Below are 12,365 nucleotides of genomic sequence, written 5' to 3' on the forward strand. Positions count from 1 at the left end.
CCTGGAAAATCTCAGAATTGTGGGGTGGTGATCAGAGATGTCCCACTGCCGCTCTTGGCAGCTGGATTTAGATCCTCAGGATCTTCCTTGACTCACTAGCTGATATCTTCAGTTCCACAGCTTTTTTTTTTAACCACAGCCACAACCAAAAACTTCCTTCTTAACCTCCTAAGCAAGTTCTTTCACTGTCTTCGGTAGCTTTAAGGAAGTCATTCCAGTGTCCTTTAGGAAGCTCTTTACTGAAAGATTTATGGAACCATGATAGATGATTTTGCCAGGGTAAAATCCAACTCTTCACTTTGCATTCTACTTAGTAACTCAGCAAACCATGCCTTTTTTCCTTTCATCAGCTTCCTGGATTCCCTACTCCCAGGGAACTGTCAGTTCATTCAGCAATACATGCTTCTCATTTATTGATCACATGATGATATCAGGTCTCAGTGAGGTGAAGGTGATATCAGTAGTGAACCTCAACTGCTTACCTCTGTCTGCTCTTCTGACTCAGTCTTTCCCTTGTCACCCAAATGGCACCACTGCCAGCTGCTCTTTTCAGCTTTTTTCGAGCACAGGCTAATCAGACCTTGTCAGTTACCCAGCCATCAATGCACATTAGAAAACGCCACATCCATGGCTGCCTCTAAAAGTAATCTTGTTTAGGTAATATTAGATTAGATTTATATAAAACTGTCATGTGAGCCTTATTTTTAAGTCACTCTTTGCTTGTCCCTTCTCTTTATAGCCGTGGTCCCCAACCTTTTTGACACCAAGGACCACTTTACTTGAAGCAAAATTTTCCAGAGACCTAAGGGGGGGTGGGGGTGGGTGGGGCTATTTGGTTGAAGAATTCAGGGCGTGTTCGTAGGGCAGTTTTATACACAATTTACATTACATTTCTATTATTATTAAGTTATAATATTGTAATAGAAATTATACAATTTACCATAATGCAGAATCAGTGGGAGCTCTGAGCTTGTTTTCCTGCAACCAGACGATCCCATCTGGGGACTGTTGGAAGACAGTGTTACACGAAGTGTGTTGCTTATGTTCAGCCTTCTCTATAATCTTGTTTTGGTTGCTGTCACTGCAGAAAACGCTGCCTCACAAAGATAGGATGTTGGAAATGGAAGCAGACTTTTCAGTGCTTTTATGGCAACCTCAGGATATTCCGCCTTAACTTTAATCCCAAACATATGGAGATTTGAAGTTGTCTCAAACATACTTTTAAGTCCACCATCATTTGCAACCTCAAGCAGTTGATCTTCTTCAAGCACAGACAAAGTTGATTCACCTGGCTTATTCACAAATGGGTCACAGGTCCATTCCTTCCCATTTTGGGGGACTTTTTTGGTTGGGAATAATGTTCAAACTCTATTAAAAGCTGAGATAGGTGATCATACACCAGCTGGGAGAAAGAAGGCCCTGATTTGGTATCTTTAACAACTTCTGCTAATGTTTGAAACATATCAAAAATCTCAATGTTCACTCGTCAGCCCAATAAATCAAGTTTGTCTTTGAATGCAGCCACTTTATCTGCCAACTTGAACAACAGGTATCTTCTGCCTCTGCCCCACGTGCTGCTGCTCCACCACTGCCTCAGATTTTCCTCCTCACGCTCCTCCAGCACTCCACCAGCCTGGCTGGATACTGAGTCTGCAGAGAAGGTAAAGGTGGGGTGCCCAATAGTGCCTGTATGCCTGTTCATATTGTGAAGTTTCTGAACTCTTTTGGGAAAAAAACGGGAATGTCATGCTGAAGTGCGTCCTGAAGCGTGTTTGCCGCGTCTGTGTAAGATTGTTTGTCTGTTGCCAGGGCAGGGCAACAGCAAGCTCACAGTGCTGCAGTGAAGCGCCACAAAAGCAAATCCTAAAAGATCATGGTCACGCTATAAGTCCCTGTCTTACATCCCAAAACATGAGACTGAGTATCAGTACTTTAGCAAAACCAGCTTTATTCAGCTTGAAACAGGAACAGCAGGGTTATTTATTGTAGCGGGATCTGCCACTCTCCTACAAAACAGACACAGCAGTCAGGCAGCGTTTTACCTGGTTAGTGGCCAAGTAATAATGTTCCCTGCATTTACAATGCTCCTTGCATCACCCATCGAGATTTTTACTGTTTGCTTTGGCGGAGAGACACAGAAAAGCTGTGAGCCTGTTGTTGCCCCGGCAACAGATAAACAGTCTTCCACAGACACGGTGATTGCACTTCGGGATGGTCTTTGGCGAGTTTGGAAACCTCACATTTTCTTGAATGAGTGCTGCATTAATAGGAATGTTTCTTAAACGAGCATCACTGAACCACATAAAAACTGTCTTCAAATGCAGCAGTTCACATACGTTTGCAACCCAAGATTTTTCTTCTTTTTTTGCATTTAACAAAGACATATGCATTGCATTTGTCATTCCAACAGATTGCCCATCACAAACATTAACACTGTTATTGTTTTTTGCCATTTCTATAGGAGGGCGACAATGAGTCAAATTCCAATGGATGTTTTTCAAATGTTGACGAGCAATAAGCAAAAGGTATCAATGAAAACCAACGAAAACAAAAACAGCAAAAAAACAGTATGAGGAAAGTTCAAAGAAGGAATTTTTTACAATGTTTCTGTTTGGGGATCGTTGTGCAAATGTGCACAACTGAGCTGCGACCACAGAACTAACTGCTCTGTGGATGATTCATTCAAGCATTTCAAGGTCACTTCGTTGTAATGAAAGTATCTGCTGAATGTACTTAATAGTAACAAGATTACTATACAGTAGACTCGTGTCATATGGGGAAATTGTCGGGAACATAAAAATACTTTGTTATAATACTCTCTCACCTTGGTCTCTCTCCTCTCTCTGCGCTGCTGCAAAGCCCTGCCCGTCTAGCATTCTGAAAAGTGTCCTCAGTGAAGGGGGCAGCCATTTTGCTGTAGCCCTTCACTTAGTGAGTCTCCGTTGCTGGCAGTTCTCTCGGGCCATGGACCGGCGGTTGGAGACCCCTGCTTTATAGGATACAAACCAAAAATAATCCATCTTGCTCCTGACCAGATAGGTCTATGGATCATTTAGGCATGCAAGCCCCTCTACATAGTCAAAGTCACAATTCTAAGAGGGGAACTCAAAGCTTTACATTTTTAAAAAGGAAATGAAGATTTTAAATGCTTCCTTAACCTTCTTCACACTACAGGTAAAAATGGAGTGAACAGATGTTTTGCCTTGTATAGTGAATGATTAGGAGAAGAACGGAATCAAAAGATTTTATAGCAAAAAAAAAAAAAACAGAAATAACCCATTGCATGTCTATCATTTGACTAATTAGTGCATAAAATAAAACTAGCTGCATGTCTTCAAAGTTTCTAACATTCTGCAACAACTAAGATACCTGGCAAAGACTCAGCCACTGAGCATGATGCATGACCAAAGGAATTCTACTCTCCTGATATATTCTTTTTGAAAACGTTTAGGGAAGATCAATGAAGTAGAAATGTTTCACACAAATGACAGAAAAATTCCTTCACACACGCAGACAAAAAGGAAAAAGGATATCTTAAATATGATGTTTCAGTTTCAGGCTTCTGTATGTTTTTAATTTTTGCTTAAAATACACTTACATATTATATGGCATCAGGCAGAACATTCAATTATCTATTTATGTATTTATTAGTACAAAGCCACAGAGTCTTCTGTCCACACAATGACAAATCAGTAAAGTTTTAGCTTTTTTTTGGCATATAGTTTCTTGCTAAACATATCCGAGTATCTACCCCAGAGTGACCCCCCCAATAATGCCACTTAGAGACAGCTATTTTAATCAGATGAAATGTATAACCTGACCAATAATTCTGACTGCCATAAAACTCTCTATTGTGTTCCCAGCTTGAGCAATTTAACAATAATAAATACCAGCTCTAGAGTAGTCAGAGACAGTTCAACAAAGTGCCAACCTAAGTGGATAAATGCTTAATTAGAAATGTTAATCACATCTCAGTTTTTTAATTGTTATTTTATTAAATACTTTTTTTTTCTTTTAAGTGAGGTGCTATGAAGAAGTACAGTGTGTGCAACTCACAAATTTAGTTTCATAAAGTAAATCATCAAACGCCCAGGCTGTGAAACTCTCAAATGTGAAAAAAAGAGAGGAGAGCTGAATTTCTTTTCTTGTAGTGCATTTTTAAAATTTTATTGACTATGTACAGTACATAGCTTATGTTATGCATAGAAACAGGACACTGTAATTTTGTGGTAGCTTCTCCTCTTAAAGCCTGGTTTAGATAAAAGTAATATTTTCTTTATTTTTTTGCAAAAACAAAGTATTATAAAAATTGTAGATATTTGCAACAATGCAAAGGGTCTTTTTTTCTTGCTTTGTCTACATTAAGTAATAATGTATGTCACTTCAAACCACCATGTTGCATATGACCATTTCCTGGCAATCAGAATACAGGCTATGATTAAATGTTTGACATGGAAGTTTGCAGTCTTAGTGATTAAAATAAAAGTTTGGAATATTTCTCATAATGGGAGTAACATGATTTTTTTTAAAGAAAGCTTGAATAAAAAACAATAAAGTAAAAATGATTGATAGTTTAAAATTGAAATAACTAAAATAAATGGCAGCAATACAAAATAATGTGTTTACCTAAAGTTTTATTCTGAAAATAAAATAGGCAAAAAAAACTTACTATACCTGCAGAATTTCTGACAATGCTAACATGGAGATGGATATTGGCACCTCTGTTAAATTTAATTGCTGCATCCAAAATCTGACAATCTTCTTCTGTCAACAAAGACAGCCATATTTTTGCTTTTATTTTTTGTTTGCACCTTTAATCACCTACAGTAACTATCTAACAGTTCCCACCTCAAGAATTTTTTTCAAGACATGCTATTTCTCACATAACAAAGGAAAAGCTTCTCTTATTATGTTTACAGTGTTTATAAAGTTCAGTCTTTGTTATATTTGCAACTTTTTTGCACGTATGTCAAATATTTTATTTCCAGTTACATCAAATATCAAGTCAATTACACCATGAGTATAAAGCATCTTAGGTTTGTGGAACATACAACTAGGAGAAAATATTTAATATACTGTCATGTGCTGCTTTACAGCTTCATTTGGGGCTGTTTGTCAAATTGGCCATATGTCAGTCACAAAGGGTACAGGTCATTGCAATTAAGGCTCTGTGGGTGGGCATACTTTAACTACTGGTATGAAGAATTAAAAAATAATATTTGACTCTTGGGTGCTTTTTTCAAGATGCTGCGCAGCACTTGTGAAGAGCTGCTCATCTGTTATGCCGCTCATTCCCCCTCGTGTGCAACAGTTTGGAAGTTCTGTGCAGCTGTGCTCCTGGAACTCTTCTTAATTCATGTGTTGGTACTTCGATGAAATCACTTAATATATTATAGGGGAGCCATCCCAATCTCATTGCTCTTTTGTTGGTGCTCTTCACAATAATTCTTGGGATACAACTTCAGGGCTTACCAACTTGCAATTCCACCCTGAGGCTGTGGGTTTGCGTGGCCTCTAATGACTCTCTTCTCCTTCCCTACTATGACACACCCGGGCAGCACTCCTTTCTGCCAAAATGTTTATACTACTGAACAGCAATTAAAGTGACAATGAGTGTTTTCAAATGTGACCAAAGTGTAGCAATATCATTTCATTCTGATTTTCAGCAGTCCTGATTCATAGGTTTGGTTGACTTGATCTTTTTTGTAGTAAACATAATTATTTCATTCGCGATGTGCAACAAAAAAACAAAGTAAAACAACAAAGTGGTTAATACTGACATTGATGAGCATAGTACATAACTAAGTAAAAACAAGCCACAAGCCTGAAAAGAAACAATAACATACGATTCCTTCATTAATACAGTAAATCACAGTACACTGAGAAAATGAGGTTACAACTGATTTCTGTGGATTAATCAAACTAGCTTATCACATAGGTCTTGTATTTGTAGGATATGTTAAATGGAATGTATATTATAATAAACTAAATAATTATACTTTCAAAAAAAGAGAAATCATAGATTATTCATAAATGTAAAAATAATAGTTACATGCTAGCTATTCAAAATAAAAAAAAATCACAATTCATTACATTATAAATATAACACTGTTTTGTGCTGCATTCCAATAAAGGTGCAATCTTCAAAATAAGTATTATTACAAAAAATAAATAAATAAATAAAGTCCATAAATAGTAAGTCATTTGGCAGCAAGAGTTGAAATGCAGTGCATAAGTATGGTAAATACAGAGAGTCAGTTTTAAATAATTAAACACAGAAATATCTGAACATTAATAATATGAAGAAAAGATGGACATGTGCGATTTAATGACTGCTGTCTTGTCCCTGAGGCTTGCATTTTTTATCTCTCTGTTTGTAAGGTCTGTTTTCTTCCTTACACTAACAAGATGTGACAGTAATGATATGCCCAAACTTTGTACCTTATCAAAGAATAAAATAACACAAACCACTTCCAGTCTGGTTACCCAAATATTCCATTCCATTTCGTGCAAAACCAAACAACGTTCTCCCCACATCCTGCCTTAAATATAGTGTAACATCATCTGAACAAGACAAATGATTTTGATTACCACAATTAAATGGTGAACTCATGCATGCTCAAGCAGAACTATTTTCTTAGATTATCTGTCTGCACAAATTATAATACATGTTATCACCTTTTTTAAAAGCAAATAAAACAATATATACTGTTTCATAGATAAATATGTGATTAAAATATTGAGATAAACACAATCACATTTTCAAAAATATGCACTGCAATTGTCATGCTCAAGAAAAGAAAGGCACATCTAGATTACAAAAGACAATTAAATAAATGCAGCATTATACAGAAAATTAAAAAACAAACATCAAAGGAAAAATTCAGCTTTTTATAAGTCTTTGCAGAGAATATTGATGGTAATTTTAATAGAAACATTTCACAAAACAATGTTTTCATATTTTACATGCATAAGGTGTTTTACAGTTTCTTATCACAGACGCAAATTGTTACTTTTTTATTTCATTTTGCGATCTTTAATTTGATCTAAACTTCATTACTGAAGTTTATTTCTGTGAGATTTTGGATAACAACCTGTTTACTTAGGGAGTTTAGGAAAAATGCTAAATAATAGTCAACATAAGGAACCTTATGCAAGGAATTACAAAGCAATTATGGTCACTGTTTCCTAGTGATTAATAAACTACTGTATTCTGAATTCTGTCTTCATTAATAGAGAAGATTAAATCATGGCAGTTTGTTTCCAACAATTGATTGCTTGTTGGTTTAGAGAGATAAAAAAAGCAGTCACTTTTTTCATCTGTACATTCCTGTATTTCATTTTTTTATTGTACCTTGTAAGTTTATATTTGAGTAATTAATTCCCATCTTTCAATGACATTCTCTTCTAAGAGAGCTTTTATGGTATTATTACCTCAGTTATTGGCATCACTAACTGCACTGGGAAATCTGTAACACATTCCAAATGTCATGTCTCTATCTTTGGTACGACACTTAATTTAAATTGCAAAGCTACAATGATACAGTACATTTCCCCTCTGTCAGAATGTTGTAGTTATTTTCTCCCATATGCATATGGAAACTCTTCAACCATCTTGTTTCTGTTTTAAAATAATGAATATCCATTTTCATCATATATTGCTCAAAAAAAATTTAAGGAACACTTTTTAATCAGAGCATAGCACCAAGTACAATGAGCCTTCTGAGATATTGATCTGGTCAGTTAAGTAGCAGAGGGGGTTGTTAATCAGTTTCAGCTGCTTTGGTGCCAATGAAATAGGAATAGTTTAACAGGTGGAGGCGACTGACATTTTTCCTTTCTCTTCTTTTCTGACTGTATTTTCACTAGTTTTGATTTTGGCTACAGTCAGTGTCACTACTGGTAGCATGAGGCAATACCTGGACCCTACAGAGGTTGCACAGGTAATCCAACTTCTCCAGGATGGCACATCGATACGTGCCATTGCCAGAAGGTTTACTGTGTCTCCCAGCACAGTCTCAAGGACATGTAGGAGATTCCAGGAGACAGGCAGTTAATCCAGGAGAGCTGGACAGGGCTGTAGAAGGTCCTTAACCCATCAGCAGGACGGGTATCTGCTCCTTTGGGCAAGGAGGAACAGGATGAGTACTGTCAGAGCCCATTTGTAGGCTTCCAGCAGGCCACTGGCGTAAATGTCTCTGACTAAACAATCAGAAACAGACTTCATAAGGGTGGCCTGAAGACCACACATTCTCTAGTGGGCTCTGTGCTCACTGCCCAGCAGTGCTCTTCACAGATGAGATCAAGTACACCCTGAGCAGATTTGACAGACGTGAAAGAGTCTGGAGAAGCTGTGGAGAATGTTATGCTGCCTGTAACATTGTTCAGCATGACCAGTTTGGTGGTGGGTCAGTGATGGTCTGGGGAGGCATATCCATCAAGGGACACACAGACCTCTACAGGCTAGACAATGGCAACTTGAAGGCCATTAGGTATCGGGATGAAATCCTTGGAGCCATTGTCACACCCTATGCTGGTGCAGTGAGTCCTGGGTTCCTCCTGCTGCACAACGATGCCTCATGTGGCAAGAGTTTGCAGGCAGCTCCTGGAGGATGAAGGAATTGATACCATTGACAGGCCCCATGCTTGCCTGACCTAAATCCAATAGAACACCTCTGGGACATTATGTTTCGGTCTATCCGATGCCGCCAGGTTGCACCTGAGACTGTCTAGGAGCTCAGTGATGCCTTGGTCCAGACCTGGGAGGAGATCCCCCAGGACACCATCTGTCATCTCATTAGGAGCATTCCCCAATGTTGTCACGCATGCATACAAGCACATGAGGGCCATACAAACTACCGAGGACGATTCTGAGTTGCTGCAATTAATCCATCCATCCATTAAATTTTAGCAAAATGGACTAGCCTGCTACATCATTTTTTCACTTTGATCTTTGGGGTGTCTTTGAATTCAGCCCTCTGTAGGTTGATAACTTTCATTTCCATCAAACGAAGTAGCATCCTCTCGTTCCTAACACATTACCCAGTCCATATCAGTATAGATATCCAGCATGATTTTTTTTCCCATTGAGATCTGATGTGTTTTCAAAGTGTTCCTTTAATTTTTTTGTTCAGTTTACTTGAACTTGAAGTGTTCAGTGTCTTGAATTAGGCTAGTTTTGTTATCATGTCTGTACACAGTCCTACAGTATATAAGTGTTTTTAAATGTAACATGACTAGGTTTAAATAATTTGTTATTAAAACTTATTATCTTCTTCCTTCTGGTTCATGAATATTTTAAATATATTAATGTAATTATATACTTACTATATTTTTTACACATATCCACTGATGTATCTTTCTTGTATCTTTCAAAGTACCAAATGGAACTGGCATTCTGCTAAATGTTGTGAGCGGCCCTTTCATTAAAAGGTTTGCCAAGCCCTATCTGGAGATGTTTTTGGATTTCACAATTCATTGACTCCTCTATAGACAGCATACAATGCAATGCTGTGACTGAACATCTTATGGATGCATAATCATACCTTTCCTTGTTAGATTACCATCTCTGCTGAACACTGTAGAACTTTCTTTCATTACCTTATTTGTAAAGTATTTTTTACCATAAAGTAAATGTCTTCATTCATGTGGTCTATATGTTTTTTAACAATATGTAAGTGGAAAAAAGAGAAAAAGATGTTGGAGGAGGATCAGATTTTAAAAATATAAGATCTAGAGGCTGGTGTGCTTGTAGTGCATGTTTGACATAAAAAATTCTTAGCAACTGGCAATTTGCCAGATCTAGATGTGGCTGAATAAAGCAAAATATAAAGTCAACTTTAAACACAAAGCTTACAAATCCTAAAACATGAAAACAGTTGAAATGGATTTTTTTAGTCTCTCTGTTAATTTTGGAAATATTCACAATCTTAGCTTGAGTGTTAAGGTACTGTCCATTTCTATTTCTGTTCATACTGTGCCACACATTCCAAGCAGAGCAATATAATATCATTCCAAAAACAGATGAATGCAAACAAAGTAAATTTGCAGAGACTACTGATTAAACAGTGTAATTCTGTCTTAAAGTTGTAGTTTTAAAACTGTATTTGTTTTTCTGGCTTTTTATTTTGTGAAATAAATCATAGGAATATAACTGTAGAATTATTTCACTCTTAGAACATTACAACTTACAAAAACAAACTAATTGCGTCATTAAATGAAATACTGTATAACATGAAAAAGCAATATGAAATAGGGTGGCACGGTGGCGCAGTGTGTAGTGCTGCTGCCTCGCAGTTAGGAGACCTGGGTTTGCTTCCTGGGTCCTCCCTGCATGGAGTTTGCATGTTCTCCCCGTGGCTGTTTGGGTTTCCTCCGGGTACTCTGGTTTCTGTTCAAAGACATGCAGGATAAGTGTACTGGTAATCCTAAATCGTCCCTAGTGTGTGTGCGTGCCCTGTGGTGGGCTGGCACCCAGCCCAGGGTTTGTTTCCTGCCTTGTGCCCTGTGTTGGCTGGGATTGGCTCCAGCAGACCCCTGTGACCCTGTAGTTAGGATATAGCGGGATGGATGACATGAAATAATACATTTACATCTAGTACTCTGCAGACAAGACTCTTACTATAATTTCAATTTTATGACTCAGTTTTGTCAAATATATGTATCACATGTCCATCCCTACAAATTAACTTCATTATCATTCAATGGACAGTGTGCTGGTTTAGGTCTTCAACACCCTAGTAACAGCTTCCTAGGGGAAAATATGTGGGGATAATTACACTGTTGACTTTAAACATAACACTGATGCATAGATGGACATGAAAATAATACTGTTTAGCGGAATGTTTTGCAAACAAATATGAAAAGTAGCTTGTTTGCTAAACACTAGCCAAAGAATATATAGCAAGATGGAAGTGACTGGAACAAGTATGAATAGCTTTTCTTAAAGCCCTCTGAAAGCCATATGTGTTCCAAGGCTGGACACATAAATCATCACACAGACAATGGCGATATTTTTAGGAATATTTAAAGCAGAACAGAGGTTACTGGAAAACTAAAACTCAACAAACAAAATGGGAGGAGCAAACAGTTTCAAGAATAAGTGAAATCATCACCTCATATTATTAATCCAATGCCACTTTCCACCTGTTATCAAACTACACTTGTCATTGAATTTGAGGAGGAGACACAAATATAAAGAGGTTAATTTCATTCCATTGCATTCTAACTCTTATGAGAAAGAACAAAACCCAGATTCCCTTGATAAAGACAAAGACTAAGAGACAAAATGGTATACTTTTTATATTTAAATTAGATTTGACTCTGTAATGATTAAGTAGTAAAATTAGATCTTATTAAATAAAATAATTATATTTACTTCATCTGTAAAATAAATGTTCATAAATTCAGAATGTCTACAGATTATTATAAGTAGTTTACAAAAATTACTTTATTATAGATACCATATTCTCATTAATGATGAAGATCAGGGTACTTTACTTTTGTTCGGGTCGTGTAGCAAGGTGTTCTTAAAAATTGATTAATATGCAGAACTTTGAAATAATTCATTAATACTATAACAAAGGGAATATTAGGCAGTTTAAAAATAGCAGTGTCTTCATTCTTTCTTACAAACTCAAACTTTCACAGTATAAGCAGAAAAATGTTTCAAGATTTCGCTTTTCTTTTAATCACTGAACTAATATTTAGTTGTATAATCACTGTTTCTGAGATCTGCTGCACATTTATGTTGCATGAAGTCGATCAGCTTCTGTTACATGTGAATAGGTATTCCAGTCCAGGATGATTGAACTACATTCCACAATTCTTCTGCACTTCTTGGTTTTGCCTCAGAAACAGCATTTTTTTGATGCCACTCTACAAGTTTTCTATTGTATTAAGGTCCAGGGATTGAGCTGGCCACTCTATAACGTCAATCTTGTTGGTCTGTAACCAAGATGTTGCTTATTTACTGATGTTTTTGGGGTTGTTGTTTTGTTGAAACACCCATTTCAATGGTGTTTGCTCTTTGGCATAAGGCAACCTGAAATCTTCAAGTATTCTGAGGTATTCAAACTGATCCATGATCCCTGGTATGTGATAAATAGGCCCAACACCATAGTATGAGAAACATCCCCATATCATGATACTTGTGCCACCATTCTTCACTGTCTTCGCAGTGTACTGTGCCTTGAATTCAGTGTTTGGGGGTTGTCTGTTTCTCCCTAGACCCAAAAACAACAATCTTGCTTTCATCAGTCCATAAAATGTTGCACCATTTCTCTTTAGGCCAGTCAGTGTGCTCTTTGGCAAATTGTAACCTCTTAAGCACATGTTATTTTTTCAACAATGTGACTTTGTGTGGG

The sequence above is a fragment of the Polypterus senegalus genome, chromosome 10 (genome assembly GCF_016835505.1).
Source record: "Polypterus senegalus isolate Bchr_013 chromosome 10, ASM1683550v1, whole genome shotgun sequence".
NCBI lineage: Eukaryota > Metazoa > Chordata > Cladistia > Polypteriformes > Polypteridae > Polypterus > Polypterus senegalus.